This window comes from Amphiura filiformis, chromosome 9 (assembly GCF_039555335.1).
Source record: "Amphiura filiformis chromosome 9, Afil_fr2py, whole genome shotgun sequence".
NCBI classification, from domain to species: domain Eukaryota; kingdom Metazoa; phylum Echinodermata; class Ophiuroidea; order Amphilepidida; family Amphiuridae; genus Amphiura; species Amphiura filiformis.
This window is the reverse complement of record NC_092636.1, coordinates 186,105-203,954: the sequence shown is the minus strand read 5'-3', so window position 1 is coordinate 203,954 and position 17,850 is coordinate 186,105.

Sequence of the window (17,850 nt, the reverse complement as noted above, 5' to 3'; positions counted from 1 at the left end):
GTATTGAAACAGAAAAAGGAAGCAGCATAATTCGTAGGGCAAGAGTGAAGCCAAGAGAAGTGGGGCCATCTGTATATAAGAGAGTAATGCAGGCTGCAGAAGCACGGACAGAAGTGTGCAGTGCAGAGTGCCTGTAGTACCATTAAGCTTCGGAGTAGTGTGATGCATCAGTTGCAGTTGTAAATATGTTTATGAGTTAATAGTTGTGTTACCAGAGTTGAGTTGTTGATCCTATGCTAAGGATGAGGTTGAACAGAGTCCTCATGTGTTGACTATAGTGTTGTATGTAGCCTGGTTATGGTAGAAAGGATTTCAAGAATTTGAGACTTGAAGTAGATGCTAAAGTTGGACTATATGGTCAAGAAGTTACCGCAAGTGAAGGTGACGCTGAGTATGCAGGACTGATGCTGATTATGTGTTTCAGTAGTGCCCTACAGAAGAAGAGAAATTAGATAATTTAACCATTATTCCCAAAGTCGAGTGGATAATTTTGCGAGAGTTACTATGCCATCAGAGCATGGTATTTACAGTGCCTGGTCTTGCAATGACATACGATGTCAGGTTGTGTCGTAGAACCAATCGATCGTAGCACATGTTGGACGAATGGGAGGTACTGGTTTGAAGACATTAGTAGATGCTTGTCATGAAGAGTTGCGGAAAAAGAAATCAGTTGGCAATAAGGTGATTGGCAACTATAGAGAAGCTCAAGGCGAGCTTAAGAGTATTGTAACAAGGGTTACAAGAGATTTAGTGTGACCGGAATTGACCCACTTAGGCGAGAGTGGAGGTGCAACAGATAGTGACAAGATAGTGGAACATGAGAAATTGAGCGTCATGTAGAGGAAGAATAGATGAACAAGGAGGAAACAGAAAGAACAATTTGGGCCTCGGGCATGCCAGATGATCAAGCTGACTACCATTGCCAGGAACTTGTTGGCTTCAGGCATGCCAGATGATTAAGCTGACTACCATTGCCATGACTGAGCCGGGAGGACCATAGGACGCGATATATTTAAAAATGTTGTAGAGTAAAATGTGTATATATATGTGTAGTGTAAGACAATTTCGAACCCCGTTAGTGTTTCAAAGATCACATTTTGACGGAGCGTCAATAATGTTGGGAGGGGGCTGTGTGACGGGATTCGAAATATTAAATATTATTAAGTAGTATCATTTTATTTTACTATCCAAATCACGTAGTGTGCCCTTAAATTCGTTTTGCATTACGTCATTATCAATCAATCAATTAACTGGTAATAAGCCTCGCTGATTGGCTGCTTACCATGCGGTCCCGCCAGGGTGGAAATTTCCCCACTCCGGTGCGGATCGTTCTAGGTAATTATATTTCTCTTGTTCTTCCGTTATTCTTTTATTATTTTTATTATTATAAATGGTTCTGGGAATTAAGTCATTCCAAATTCACTTAGATTATTATGTATAGAACACGCAGGGGTGATTTGGGAGTCGTGAAATTAATTTTAGGATGTATTTTAAGCGATTTTCTGTGAGCAATTCGAGTGATGCTTCGTTGTTTTATTTTCCGTGTTCGTGTATACGGAAAGCATAGCATCTCTGCACATTTCTTGTCGTTTTTTGGCCACAAATTCACCCCCAAAATCATGCTTTATCGTGTTCGTATTTCAAAATCATATGTTTTAAACAATATAGTATTCCTTGCTGCTCATGTTGGTATATAACAGGATTTTCTAGGTAAAGCGGAAAGAGAGAAATGGCTGATTTAGTTTGTCTATCTTAGATTATTTTGTAATTAAATTTATTTGGGTTCCATTATTGCTAGATGGCTGACGTGCAAGAGTGTGCATATCAATGAGCGCATTGCTAAGTAGCGCATATACATGTACATGCACTAATTGCGTCAATTACTCGGGTTTTCCCCGAATAGTATTTTGGATCTTAGATTTAATTAATTATTTGAGATGGCGAGTTGCGTATAATATTAATAAGGATTATTATATTTTCGCGTGGTATTATTTTCGTTTGGAAAATAATACTCTCACTCTCTTTCTCACTTTCCACGATTTATTATGTGTTTATTTATATTGTCTGACTTTTGACATTATTCATGATTATTATTAGTATGCAAACGTGGTAGCCTCAGCTAAAAGCATTTGTTTAATAACGAAATTATATTTTGTCAAATCATGGAGGCTTTAATATTGAGATCAGAGTATTTATGTGGAACTCGCGCAAGTCATACCCAGATACTATTTTAAATTAATTAGGGTTTTATTACAAAACATGTCATGTACAGGGCCTATGATCTTATTTAGGCCTATAAATTGTGTGAGGTATATTTAAATATTCATGTATTTTTATTTTCATAATATGTGGACATTAAGAGCTCACGGAAGGTTATTGGTAACATGATATGGTATATTTTTATTATTATTATATGTGATTTCAACAGACATGATTGTGTTATATTATGGTTCCGTGCACGTGTATGTTTGCTTTTCAGTGCTTCAGACCATAGACTCTGAATACATCAGAGTCTATGTTCAGACAGGCCTATGTGAGAGTGCGGATCTACGGAGTAGTGCACTGGGTGAGGAAATAACACCCCGTAGGAAATAACGCCGGGCTGCGGGGGCGCCCGGATTTATTTCTGAGCGGTAGTGCATCAACTAAGGGTGAGGACACCCCGTAGGAAATAACGCCGAGGCTGCGGAGGCGCCCGGGGTTATTTCTGAGTGGTATATCAACTGAGTCAGCTGAGGAACCTGAAAGGAAAGAGAGGCAATGGATCAAAAGGTAGTAGCACGGATCCATAAGAGAGGGAAGGTCAAGGGGCCCATGCAGTAGCGTGGCGCAGCCCAGGACATATCATCGGGGAATGTAGAGAGAGAGGAGGTCTGGGGGCCTAATTGCTGCGGAGAGTAATATTTGGCGAGTTAAGGGTAGTAGAGAGGAGGAACACGTCGGGTAGGACTGGTGTCCTGGTTCTACGTGGACTGGTGTCCTGGTGCGACGTGGGCTGGTGCCCTGGTACTGCGGGTATTCTGAGGAGAGTTTAACCAATCCGAGTTGAGTGGTAGAGGAGTTTGACTAATCCGAGTTTGGGTGATAGAGGAGTTAATCAATCCGAGTTTTGAGTGATGGAGGGCTTGAGTTTTGAGTGGTGGAGGTAGTTGACCAATCCAATTATGAGTGATGGAGGGCCTGAGCTTTGAGTGATAAAAGTAATTGACCAATCCAAATACTGAGTGATGGAGGTAGTGGCAAGGCCTAATGGTATAGTAGGGCCTAATGGTTTGTATGGTGCTATTGTTTATAACACATAGTCTGTTGAAATCTATATTGTTGTTTTTTATGTCGTAATTTTAAGAGTAATGATGCATAGGGATACATACGTCATGTGTCGTAAAGATACATACATATGTCATCTTTTATGTATTGTTGAAAATCTGGTCGGCACCTAGAGAGGGGCCTCTATGTGCAAATTTTCAATTGCGTTCAAAAACTTATGTATTTTTCAAAATATTAATATGTGCCAATGCATACTAGTATGTCATTTGCATGTATTATACCTATTGGCATGCGCCGCGTGGGGCCATGCTGCCCAATTTTTCGTATGCCAATAGGTAGTTGTGTTTTATATCATATTTGTCAAACTTTGTGATGATACTTTGCCACGACATGCTTGGATGTCGTACGCAAGTGTCGTCGATATTAGCATGGCGCTTCGCGGGGCCACTATGCCCAAATTTTCATTTGGTACTAGATAACTTAGATTTGTGTAATAATTATATTAACACATTTTTCTTATTTGACTCCGGTGCGGATCGTTCTAGATTCTGGTGTGGTGTATTTTAGCATGTAGGCTAATTTGGCCCGGGTTTACAAATCAGACTGTTGCCGTTGTGTAGCGTGTTAATGGTGGTACGGCAACTTGTGTTTACTGTTACCTGCTGCCCGGTTACTGTGACGTGTGAAACAGCCTGCTGGCCAGATTAAGAGCTGATGTTGATCAATATGTGAGATGGGTATTACCTTGTGGAGATAAAGTATATTTTGAGAACCCGTAGTATGTTACATAGATGAGACAAGTGCCATGAATAAATCAATAATACATTGTTGAAGTAAAACGAGGTGTCACTGCAGTTTTCTTTGAGGTCCATCACAGACTCCTCCAGTGCGTAGCCTGATTCTAGCTCCGGCAAACCCACCTATAAAACCACTTGCTAAGTACCTAGCCGCTCGGTCCCGTCACAGGAGTATTAAAATTATATTTATCGTATAGGACGTCGACACTGTGTGGGTGGACCTTGGACTAACAAGCAAAAGTTCCTCAAGGAAGAACAGATGATTAATTGTGTTTTCAACTGATTGAGTGTCCCAGGTTAAAGAAGAAATAAAACAAACAAAACAAACAAACAAAAAGTTTCCATGGTGACCTTTTCGTCAGACCTACGGCTATAGGTCATAGCTCAAAAAATTTCAAATTGCTCATATGGAGCTCAAACTTGGTGGGTGGGTGGACCTTGGACTAACAAACAAAAGTTTATACGGTGACCTTTTGTCAGACCAGGGAAGTGCCATGGTCAGACTAAGGCGGCGGATGACATGATCGAGCCGGCAACTTGTGAAACCGCCCGGCCGTATGGCATTTTCCAATATAATAGTCGGTTAGTTTTGTGGGGTTCATTATCGAACCCCAACGGTTTTAGCTTGTATTTATATTATTTATCAACATAGGCTTATTTGTTTGTGATATTTCAAGCGTTTTAAAATTTCAAAATAATCCCATTCAATTACACGGTTGACGATGAAAATTTACTGAATTTAGAGAATGCAATGCGGCCACCACCTGGTCAGACCTATGGTTAAGAGGTCATAGGTCAAAAAATTTCAAATTGCTCATATGAAGCTCAAACTTGGTGGGTGGGTGGACTTTGAACTAACAAACAAAAGTTTCCACGGTGACCTTTTTGTCATACCTATGGTTAAGAGGTAACAGGTCAAAAAAAATTCAAACTGTTCATCTGGAGCTCAAACTTGGTGGGTGGGTGCCGGTGGACCTTGGACTAACAAACAAAAGTTTCCACAGTGACATTTTCGTCAGATCTACGGTTCAGAGGTCATAGGTCAACAATTTTCAAATTGCTCCTATGGAGCTCAAACTTGGTGGGTGGGTGTAACTTTGGCCAAAGAAGCTTAGGTTTGCGTTCATTAGGTCAACAGTCGGGTCAGATTTCAAATTGAGGGCGAAAGTCAGGTCAAATTGCAAAAGCTGCAATTTAATTGAGCTCAGCTGTGAGGAAAGTGATCCCAGCCAAAGGACACACCCTGATTTTGAGATCTGTAAAAGCCCGATAACCATGACAGCCGAGAACCGCGAAATACGGGTAACCAACCGCCTAGTCATCATACTATAATTCACCGGATCTCTGTCTGTGTGTAAGCGTAGTGGACATTGGTAATATATATAAATAAAGATGCTGCGGTAGGCCACTGGTTTAAATAAAAGTTCTGGCAACAACAGGAATTGGTTTGGTGATGAATTTATTTCTTCTTCTCCATAACATCAAAATATAAATAATAGGGTACCTGCAGGGAATATGGGACCATTAAGGACGTTCAGCTTATTTGCATAAAAACTAAAGAAGATATGCCCACAAGAGATTGTTATGATGAACAACCTGTCCTTTAAGATTAATAAAACAGGCAATGTTACCTTGTTTTTATGTTTGTTTGGACGCTATGACGTCAAAATGACGTCATCATCAAGTGTCCCATATTACCTGCATGTTCAGGTAATATGGGACAATGTGTTATCTCTATGGTGAAAATCAAAAAGTTCAGAAAATCACTCTTTTGTTCTAAAAACATTTTTGTTACATGATTTTGAATGTTAAATGCAAATTTGTACAAGAAAATTCAATTTTCTAAATAGTTTTGCTTTTCGCATTGACAATGCACACAATTTCCTATGTGTCCCATATTACCTGCACCCATTCAGTTGAAAATCAGAGAAAATAATCATTTATAAAGGAAAGTGCCACTTGTCAGTGGAATTTTACCTGCTGATAAGCTTAACCCATCACCTAAAGATCATAAAAATGACAAATGCCCCTCAGTACCAGAGTTTTTGGATACACAATCATAAAATGTGACGTCATTGATTTTATATCAGGCCAAAAAAACGACATAATTTTGTGGGCAATTTCACTCTTTTTGGCATTGATTTCCAAGAGTTTGATACACAGACTCCAAAACTGCATTTCTAGAAGCACAATTGATGTCTCTAAACACTTAACAAATCAACTTAAAGTGTTTACCTTCTCTAAGCTACTTTTTGTTAAAATGAAAACAGGTGTCCCATATTACCTGCTGTCCCATATTACCTGCAGCTACCCTACGAATGTACAGAGCGAACCCATCATGTGTTGGTTCGTCTAGAGCGTGAGTGAGAGAGTGAGAGAAAGATTTTTTGTTTTGTTTTTGGTTTTTGGTTGATTTGTATGGCGCTTTCAACTACTGAGGTTATTTGCGCCAGTACTCACTCCTTTGTCAAGTTGCACCTGTATAACTCCATTCAGTCACAATACGTAATATTCTGCTTCACTGCATCTTAGTTATTTCTATCCTCTTCATGCCTAGCTCGTTGTATATCTCCTGCTGTATCTGCTCGTACAAAAAATGTAGATTTTTCCTCTGTCTGCGTGGTAAAAACCAAACGGTGTCTCTTCAGAGCCACACCAGGCTGAGTCAGCCGAGGAAGGGCTAAAACGTGGTCAAATTACTTTGCATGATCCTCCGCTAGCTTGACTTCCTCGCATCCAAGCCTGTTCCCCAGAGCCCAAGTTTGCGTTATCCATCCGACACCACGTGGAGGTTTGGGTTGAGTTGCCCGCGAACAAATACTATGCCAGCTCTGCGGGCCAGGAGGGTGAAAGTGCATAGGAACAATGCCGGAAACTACGTCACGCTATTGTTCAACCTAGGCTACATATTTTTAACGCATGCGTGTTCGTCAATACAGCTTTAGACTCCTCCACCTTCGCAACACGGTACGTGGAGTGACTGGAATCACACTGACGGCGGAGGAGAATACTAGCTGGTCAAACAGTTTAATTCTATCAAGCATATAATTAGGGATAACCATCAAAATTTCATGTTGACCCTATTGCTACAAAAGATTGTTTTCTGAGTAGAACTAATCAACAGAAGTATTTTGGTGGTTAAATGGTCAAAATCGGTCAAAAACTTTTCGAATTATGAATTATCAAAGTTTCCCATTCTGACCGGTCATTGGAACGAAATAAAATGACAAGGTCCAAAAATAGCAGTTGGGGAGCAAAATTGGCATAAGCATATATTTACCTTTATATATTTCTTTATTTTAACATATTTGCAAACATGAAACAAGCATATTGTGAAAGTATCAAAGGGTTTCTTATGAAATGGCACTTAACTAGTCACTGGCATAACTTATTTTTTCAAACCAAGGCATTGAAATCATGCATTTAGAGGACATTTGCCAAAAATCATCCAAGATAGCCGATATGGCACAAAATCAAAATTGCACTAAGTAGGTGAACTTTTTTTTCACAACCAAGAATTTCAATGTTATTGGGTTTAATATGACCAATTAGTAGGTGTATGTAAACAAAATCTTAAGTTTTGAAGGTCATTGACTCATTCACAACAACAGAGATTATCCTCATCATGCTCATGTGTATTCCTGTAGTATTCCTCATTCAAACCAAAGTAGCACTCAATACATTATGAGTATCTTTGTTCAAACCAATTCAATGCTTGACCTCGGAGTTACCTGCATGACTATCACGGGCTATTTTGAAACAGTTATGGTTGCACATTCAGGTACTTCTTTTGAAAGTCCTAAGGGCTGTGCAATAATTATGAGCCCTGGGGGAGGGTAAAATTGGGGGGGGGGGGGCAAGAAATTTTTGGCGAGCCGAAAGGGGGGGCAAGCAATTTTTGGCAAGCCGAGAGGGGGGGCAAGCGATTTTTGGCACGCATTCACGGGGCGCCTTTTTAATAAAACGCTCTAAAAAGGCTTAGGAAAACAGTACGGAAACGCTTAAATATGCAAATTTTCCTGCTCGCTACGCTCGCAACATACATCTAGACCATTTAAAGTTTGGAATTTGGGATCCCAAAAATTTGGCATGTTCAAGGGGGGGGGGCAAACAAATTTTGGCGGGCCGAGAGGGGGGGCAAGCGATTTTTGGCGGGCCGAGAGGGGGGGCAAGCGATTTTTGGCGAGCCGTTCAGAAATTTTACCCCGGGGGCTGATAATTATTGCACAGCCCCTAAACAAGGTATAGCCAGCAGCAAGTTGTAGATGTTATAGGCCTAAATATAAGAAAACGTTTAGGGTTAAGATCAGGTGAACAATACATCGAATGAGCACGAAACTTCACATTTATGTTCAGAAAGGTGTCTTCTTAACATGATTTGAAAGGAATATAAAAATTCCAAAGGGAAGCTGGTGATTTAATTTGTAACTCGAGATCTACTTGTTCAATTTTTAACCTTTTTACAGAGGGTATGATAGAGGTATTACTGGCAACTCTGCCAAATTACAGCTCAGTAGGCCACGTTTTTCACCTGATCTTACTGATTTGAATATTTTGTGCCATTCTTGAGCAGTGCTAAGCTCAGCCACTGGCAATTAAGCGCACTGTGGCGATGGACCAATTTTGACTCGCACTTACATAAAAACAAAATAAGTTATGTTGCTGTAATTTGCAAGATAGTTGCAAAATATAATTGGCAGTAACTTCCCCAAATTTTACAGAAAAATATTGAAAAATAAAAGAATGAGATCAATTTAGAAATGTATGTGCAAGCAGTGCACAGTTGAGCTCCCTGCATGTCTATGGGAGTGTTCTAATCAACTTGATGGTTCATTGGCCATCCCTAATATAATACCTAAACAATCATCGTCATTTGATCTATTTACTCACAGAATATATTGTATACTCAAAATATAATTTTAAAATAGTAAACCTGTTAACTTATATATTTGTGTACTAAAATATAAGGACACGTGATGTCGAAGACAAAATGGCCGCTAATCCGCCTATTGTGAGACCTAGGATACATATTTCGAAAGAGGGCAGCAGACTAGGATGCCTATCCCTTTGTCTATTATTCCTGTGCGGGCCTTGCCGGACTAGAGAGAAAGATTTATCCCACACCTGGGTTTTATAGTAGTCTGCCCTATTCATAACCAAATTCCTTTGATACTAAAAATTGATCGGGATGTAACCGCAATCCCTCATTACAAATATATAGATTTGGTTTCTCTATTGTTCAGAAACCAAAAATCAAGGGATTAAAATGTGGAGATGAATTGGTATGCAATCATAACACTATTGTGCTGGGAGGACACAAGAGGGTATATATAATCAAAAGTATAATGGCCTATAACCATACGTATATAATAGCCTATTGTGCTAACATTTTCATTATCGATAATCTATCAACGCCGGCGACTTTTGATGCTCTCTGCCGTAGATGGCACACTTCCATGACACCATAAAATTGCACCATTGCACCCTTGTTCCGAGATTCGTTTGATAAGTTATGCATAGACATCGTTGAGACATAAATGATGGATACGAGGCCTAGACCTACATGTAGAAATCATGTGCATATATTGAGGGGTGGGGGTGTTTTGTTTATTTGTCTGAAATATAAACGATGCATGATGATGTAGATGATTTGATTATGAATTAGATTATTCCCCGGAAAGCACAACCCATACCTCTTACCTATGTTCCCTCCGCCACCTATATATATCCTCCTCCCCCCCCCTCCCCACACTCGATATCGACTCTTCCCTATTATTCCACTCAACTCTTGAGCCCCCCTCCCCCCCTCCTTCCCTTCCCACTTCCAATGCTCTCTCCCCTCTGTTTCTCTTTCTCCCTTACCCTTTCCCCCTCACCCACACCCCCACACACACCTACCCTCTTTCCCTGGCGATCTCTTCTATGTCTCTCTCTCTATTCTCCAATAAATAAATTGAATAAAAGTTTAAACCAGCTTTCTGTGATATTGATCTTCCGTCATGCGACATGCACATAAATAGGGTTGTGAATAATAGTGTTTATATCACTGAAGTCATAATCTGTCAAGTGCCTATTGTAATGTATGTGGAAATATTTTGATGGTCTATATATTTTCACAGTGAAATCAGCTTAGGCTAATTCGTAGTCTCAAGTCAATGCTTTCAAACTAAATCAATGCTTTCAAATGTAGACTGCTTTGTTCGACTTCTCTGCTCGTGAATATTGCACTGCGAAATTTAAACATTTCTTTTGTATACTTAGAGTAGGTAACTTCAAATCAAATAATTTTACGATCCACACCACTTATAAGAAACTGAAACCAAAACCGAAACTGACTGACACAAATGTTCGGTTTTAAACAAAAGGTAGAAACAATGAGTTCGATATCTTATGATTCAAGTGGTTAGGCAGGACAATAGGAAACCACGTGACCAAAACCAAAACCAAAACTAAAACTATATATTTGAAATGAGGCAATTTGTGACTTTCCCAAACAAGAATATCTTATAATAAAGTAAGACTCCCGCATCAACAATCAGCACTGTTACATGTGTGTCTGTCCCCCGGGTCTGTCCGCATCTTCTCTCGGAGACTGGGGGTCTTACACTACTCAAACTTGGTGGGTGGGTGCAGCTTGGTATGTGGAAGAACCAGTATATATTTTTAAGGTCAAAGGTCAACGACCGGGTCAAGTCCAATTGAAGTCTAATTTCAAATCGCTCCTATGGAGCTACTTGGTGGTTGTGTTGACCTTGGACTAACAAATAAAAGTTTCCACAGAGACCTTTTTCAGACCTACGGTTAATAGGTCATAGGTCAAAAAAGGTAGAAATTTCAAATTGCCTCTATGGAGCTCAAACTTGGTGGGTGGGTGGATCTTAGACTGACAAACAAAAGTTTCCACGGTGACCTTTTTGTCAGACTTACGCTTAAGAGGTCATAGGTAAAAAAAAGGTAGAATTTTCAAATTGCTCATAAACTGGCCTCAAAAAGAAACTTACAATTTTTCACAAGGTCATATCTTAAAATCCTCTCCATAAAAATGAATAAAAATTGCACACAGGATTACTTCAATACTCTACTCTAAACACGTATCAGTAACCAAGCACTTGTCCAACTGACACAACAGCAAAATGCACTGACATGGAACACCTTCCTGGACCAAAATTCACATCCCAACAGATTTCTTTTCTTGGGTTTTAATTATTCGCCTGTACATGAACAAAAATTACACACAGGATAACTTCAATACTCTTCTCTAAACACATGTCAGTAACCAAGCAGTTGTCCAACTGACACAACAGTATAAAATGCACTGACACGGAACAGCTTCCGGGACCACATTCACAGGCGAATAATTGGAACCCAACAAAAGAAATCTGTTGGGATGTCCAGGAAGGTGTTCCATGTCAGTGCATTTTGCTGTTGTGTCAGTTGGACAACTGCTTGGTTACTGACATGTGTTTAGAGTAGAGTATTGAAGTAATCCTGTGTGCAATTTTGTTCATTTTATGGAGAGGATTTTAAGATATGACCTTGTGAAAAATTATAAGTTTCTTTTTGAGGCCAGTTTATAATGGAGCTCAAACTTTGTGGGTGGGTGTAACTTTGGCCAAGGAAGCTCAGGTTTGCGTTTGTTAGGTCATCCGTGGTCAAAAGTCAGGTCAAATTTCAAAATGAGGGCGAAAGTCAGGTCAAATTGCAAAAAGCTGCAATTGAGCTCAGCTGTAAGGAAAGTGATCCCAGCCAAAGGACATACTGCAGTTACTGTCCGTTTTCCTATACACAATACACAGTGCTCTCACCATTGAGGCGTGACCTCTACAAATGATGTACGTTGGAAGAATGGACACTTGCCTAGTTAACATCCTAGTGTGAAAAATAACCAGCCAATATTTAATTTATTCTCTCAAACTTCTAGCAAATGTGTTTCTCTAACATGACCTAAAATTACAGCTAGGTTAGATGTTCTGAAATGGTCGCACTTTTGTAAAATATGAGTGAGGGCAAAGCATAGCTAGCTCATAGCTAGCCAACTCCCCGTGTTAATTGAATGGAGATTTGACCGAAAATATTGAGCTATATTGGTAACAGACCGCTCCGTTCTGAAGGATGCCACAAAAAAAACAGTACAAGCTACATTTAAACTATTCTACATAGGTTCTAGAAAATATAGTTTTGTAACATGTCCTAAATTTTTAGCTAATTTAGATGTTTGAGAGGGTCGCACTTTTGTGTTTTAGGAAGGATATGTAAACGACAGATAACACCAAAAATATGAAGAAATTATTTCCAAACCGTGTTAAGTCAACAATCATTATGTTGCTCATTTTGAAGAATGCTGGTTAACAAAAAGCAGGTCTTTGTCTCATTTCGTGAACAAAGCTACACATACCATTGTTTCCTTTCGTTTCCATTATAATCGGTTACCCAACTGAAGCTATAATACCAGCTTTATTGCGATGTCGCACATTGAAAACAGACACTTGTGCACAACCAGAGAAGATCTGATTTAATCAGTTGAGCTGTTTCTTGGTTTAATAGCTTTTAATTGGGTTTAAGTCCTGCAAAGGTCGAGATGAATTCTATACTGTAGACATGACACACCCTGATTTTGAGTTCTGCAAAAGCCAATAACCATGATGGCCGAAAACCGCGAAATACCGGTACGGGTAACTGCCTAGTAGGCTATAATACTAATAGGCCTAGTACCTTGAATTTTCAAGTCCTATACAACAATAACAACACCAACAATAACAATAATAAAACCTACAACCAATATTTTGTAAATCTAATTTGTAAAAAAATATTCATAGGCCTATATAGGCCTAGGCCGTGACTATTCGACTAATATAGGACTACAAATTCCTGAATTATATAATGAAAAAAGGGGCAAAAACAATCAATCACTGTAGTCAGAAAGGAACAAGAAATGTCTTTAAAAAAGACAATGCCTCCAAGATACCACCCTCTGTATATTACACGTATGCCATTACCCCTTGGAATAAAAAAAAAAAAAACGTTTAGGGGGGGCTGGCAAGGGAAGGGGGGTCCCAAATTTTGGATTTTTCCAAACTTAGTTGGGAGAAACGGCAGGAGAGGCCAGGTGACTTTCATGGGGGAAAATATGCGGAAAATGGGCCCAAAATACAAAAACCAACAACTTTAAAGCCGCGTCGGTCAGCATTCCACAGGGGCAAGATGTCCGAAGGGGAGGGGTGGGGCTTCCCCTTCGCCTAACCATGGCAATGGCTCATTTTCTTCTTCTTTCCCCTCCTCTCTTTCTCTCCCCTTCCCTTTTCTCTCTCCTCCCTCTTCTCTTTCTCTTTTTACTTCCTTTTACCTCATTTTGTGCAAATAATAGGGGCGGCCCCCCCCCCGCCCCCCCCCCCCCTGTGGCGCCGCCGCTGGCTCACACCCCTCACCCCCATAACCCACAACCCCACGTGAAAACATCCGCATATGACGCTTTAACTCGCCAACATGACACTCGATACAGTGAAATTGATTCAAAAACAGCTAAACCTTATGCAGGGGGGTGACACTAAATTCACGGCTTTTGTTTAGCCACGCAAACCTATGGCAATTTTGTTGGCTTGCACTCAACAAAGTGAGGCAAGGTATCGATCGGTTATGAATAATTCACATCAACTCTTACTCAGCCCATGTGATTGAGGTCACCACATTAAGGTGTCGTAAGTTTAGCGAATCGAACCTGTTGAAGATAGTAAAAAGCGCCCCCAAGCAAGGTCAGACCGGGCGGAAGTGGGTCAACTACTATGATCCCATCAGGCCACAGTGATTTGTTTCTGCAAGAAAGTCTTTTAATTTGATAAGGGAATGTCTTGTTGATATAGTAATGTCGAAATTAAGACTAACTATCGATAATACAAAGGAAATATACGACAAGCATAAGATATGAAATACAGTGAATATTTGAAGTCAAAAAATCAATATAATAGATTGAATACAATACCGTTCATACCGCTCTTTTCACAGAGACTAATCTTACAGGTGCAAGTGATTAGCATTTCTTTGACATCTATGGTTCAATGCATCGGTAGGTCCTACCGCATGAACGTGAGTGCGGGTGATATCATTAGTCAAAATTGTATTCATCTATTGTTATGGTAGTTAATCCGATTTAAGTACGTCACTTCGCCAGCGTGCGTATAAACGTATTCTGTTAAGCGGGCTTCAGACTCCGAGTATTGTACGTACAATATTGTATGTACAATATGTACGTTATTTAATCTATTGCCATTCTATTTCCAGTAATGTTTAAGTTCTAACGAATGTTTGATGACGAAAAATCGATAATATGTTACATACAATATCTAGCAGAAATATATTATCGATTTTACGTCATCAAACATTCGTTAGAACTTAAACATTACTGGAAATAGAATGGCAATAGATTAAATAACGTACATATTGTACATTACAATATTGTACGTACAATAAAAAGTCTGTATACTGCTTTAGGGAGTAGCCTACATTAAAGCAATTACAATTTCAAACTTTGTGATTGGCAATAGGCCCCTATACCGGTAGGCCTACATTAAAAAGTATGCATGGGTGACACCCAGGAGCGATTATAGTATTTGTTTCCTAGTACATCATATTTTGATTGTTTCCGTTTGCCATAATTTAACACGGAATAAAAGCAAAACTCACTGAAAAATAACATTTTCTGAAAAATGAACTAAGATTAGGGAGTGTTCAGAAATAGTACTTTGGTGGGGGGCAATGTATTTTTTCGTGTTACAAATTTTTAACCCCCCCTATCTCCTCTTCGTGAATCCAAAACTTTGTTGACGCATTGTCTCACAAGTTAATGGACCTAACACTGTTATAACCCCCACCCTCATATTAAGTACAAAGCTATTTTGCCCCCCCCCCTCCCGACCTGTACCATTGTACATCAAACGATAGAGGAAATAATATCATTAAATAATACTAAAACTTGTGAGTCGGTAAATTACCGGTTAATTTACATGGTAATTTACCGCCATCATTATTGACCGTAGTAAAATAGGGTAATTTAAAAAAAATTAAAACTTGTATAATATTGTTTTTGTTTGTTTGTTTTAGATGACAATATACAGTTTCATACAAAAGAGTTATGCAAATACTTCAAAATGTACGTTCGGCATATATGCCTACTCGTCATGGCCTACCCTGCCTGGCAAAGCTAGTCTGGCCGAAATGAGCATAATAATTATGTTTCGTTCGGGAGCCGATACAAACGGAAACTACTCTGTCCCTTGCTCAAACGTCCATTATATTAGCGCCCTCTGGTCAGGTCAGACCATCATTTTAATAACAATATGCTATTAACATATGAATTGGACACATGCAAATGACGAAGTGTCACATCCTGATTTAATAATCCTTGCCTTATGTTATGGGATCAGCAGTACGACGGCAACTTCGTGACCTCTTTTGTTCGACAGAAAATTTATACGGGTTGGTGAACACGAGTTACGTAACAAAATGTTGAAATTTTAGCCGGCAAACAAGTTTGATCAAAATAGCTCCAGAAATGGAAGACACGGGTCGTATATTCCCAGCAAACACAAAACGTTTTCGACATCATTCGCAAAAGGTTATAAAAGGTTGTCAGAAAATGTTTAAATGTCGGGTTATACAGCCTGTCTCAAAAAAAATTGTGCAAGTGAAAAGCGCCCTCTTTGGCAATTACAAAATACTGTTGTGATTTAATGTTTACATCAATATCACGGGCGCAGTCTTAGCTCTCAAATGCCGTTTGTTCTGTTCAATTTGCTTGTTCCAATTTCGAGATATGTTTATTTAACAACGAAAGGGTAAAATCACAATTGTGCCACTTTTACTAGGGAAGAGAGCTGTAAATCATGTAATGCAACTTGCCGGCAGTCTTAGCTCTCAAATGCCGTTTGTTCTGTTCAATTTGCTTGTTCCAATTTCGAGATATGTTTATTTAACAACGAAAGGGTAAAATCACAATTGTGCCACTTTTACTAGGGAAGAGAGCTGTAAATCAATGTGTTAATGCGTCTAATGCACTCCCCCTTTCGGGGCGCACGCATTAGACGCATCAACATCAGCACTATTTTGTCTAATATCTCTCCCAACAAGTAATATGCGTTCATTAACCTATAACATGTATAAGTGCGCAATATTTGCTTGCTTTTTAACATGTCTTAAGTGACTAAGAGAACAGAATTTACCATAATAAAATCATTGACATGCACATGCAAAACAGCAGAATGTGAAATCCATTTTTACAACAGAATGTGAAATATTTATTTATCTTTTAATAAGTGGAAAAAGAGAATCATCATTCCTGCATCATGATAAAACAGTAAAAACAGTAAAAAACTTTCTGTATTGTGTATTCTTTTGTTTTCATGAAGGAACTCTTGATAAACTTGATGCTATCACTGTTACATGTAAAGCCCTCTTCCATAGTAAAAGTGGCACAATTGTGATTTTACCCTTTCGTCTTTAACTAAACATATCTCGAGATTAAAACAAGCAAATTGAACAGAACAAACGGCATCTGAGAGCTAAGACTACACCCTTGACGTTGATGTAAGCATTATTTCATAATTATTTTCTAATTGCCAGAGAGGGCGCTTTTCACTTGCACAATTTTTTTTGAGACAGGCTGTATAAAGGGTATATTAAGAGTATAAAACGTTTTCACAACCTTAAAAAACATTTTTTGATAATCTACTGCTCAACAAACAAAAATGTTTCACAGAAAATGTTTAAATGTCGGGTTATATAAAGGGTATAAAAACGTTTTAATAACATTCCAAAAACATTCTTGAACACTTGATACAAAACATTCTAAACAGAATGTTATTTTGGGAGTTGAAAAAATATTTTGCGAAAAATGTTTGCCCAAAATATTTGCAATAACGTTTTAAAAACGTTTTCATGACCTTTATATAACCCGACATTTAAATGTTATTAAAAGGTTTTGAATAAAACATTTTAAGAACATTTCTGTGTTTGCTGGGTTCAAATAATTTAACATAATGTTATTTAAATATTGACAAAATATTTGGCAAAAATGTTTGCAAAAATAGTTTACAATAACATTTTTGAAAACATTAAAAATATATTGTTGTAGTGTGTTTTCATACAAAACGTTTTAAAACGTTATCATGACCTTTATATAACCCGACATTTTAATGTTATTAAAACGTTTTTACCTAAACCAAAGCCAAAATATAACTTATTTAAAACGTTTTTAAAACGTTTTTGTGTTTGCTGGGTTGCTCCATTTATGTACCCTGACCACAGATAAGATATCAAACATTTGTGTAAAGCAACAAATAACTTGTAAAAGTTGAATTAAATGGAAAATAAAGAAGCTTGAACATGTCCAAAGTAGCTCGGAAAATGAGAAAAATTGCATGTCACGAATACAAAAATGTTCATATCATCAAGCAAGAAAAAGCGCCGGAATAAAAAATGGGTGTCATGTTATAGAATACCTAAAGTTAGCTTGACTGAAAATTTTATGAATTTTTGTTGGGGTATATTCTTAGTTGTATATTGAACATGTTGAAATGTTTACGCGATATATTATACGGCCGATGTTTTTCCTGCAAAGAAACTTTCATTGCCAATTGTCCATTGTTGGTTATTTACCTTGAAAATAATTAATACTCCTAAAGTTCAAACAATTTTAAAGTCAGCATAAAGGTTTGTGTTACATTATTTGGACGGTATTAATTCATTCCAGAAATAGAATACACAAGTGAGCCATGAGTGGGAATAACATTGCTAT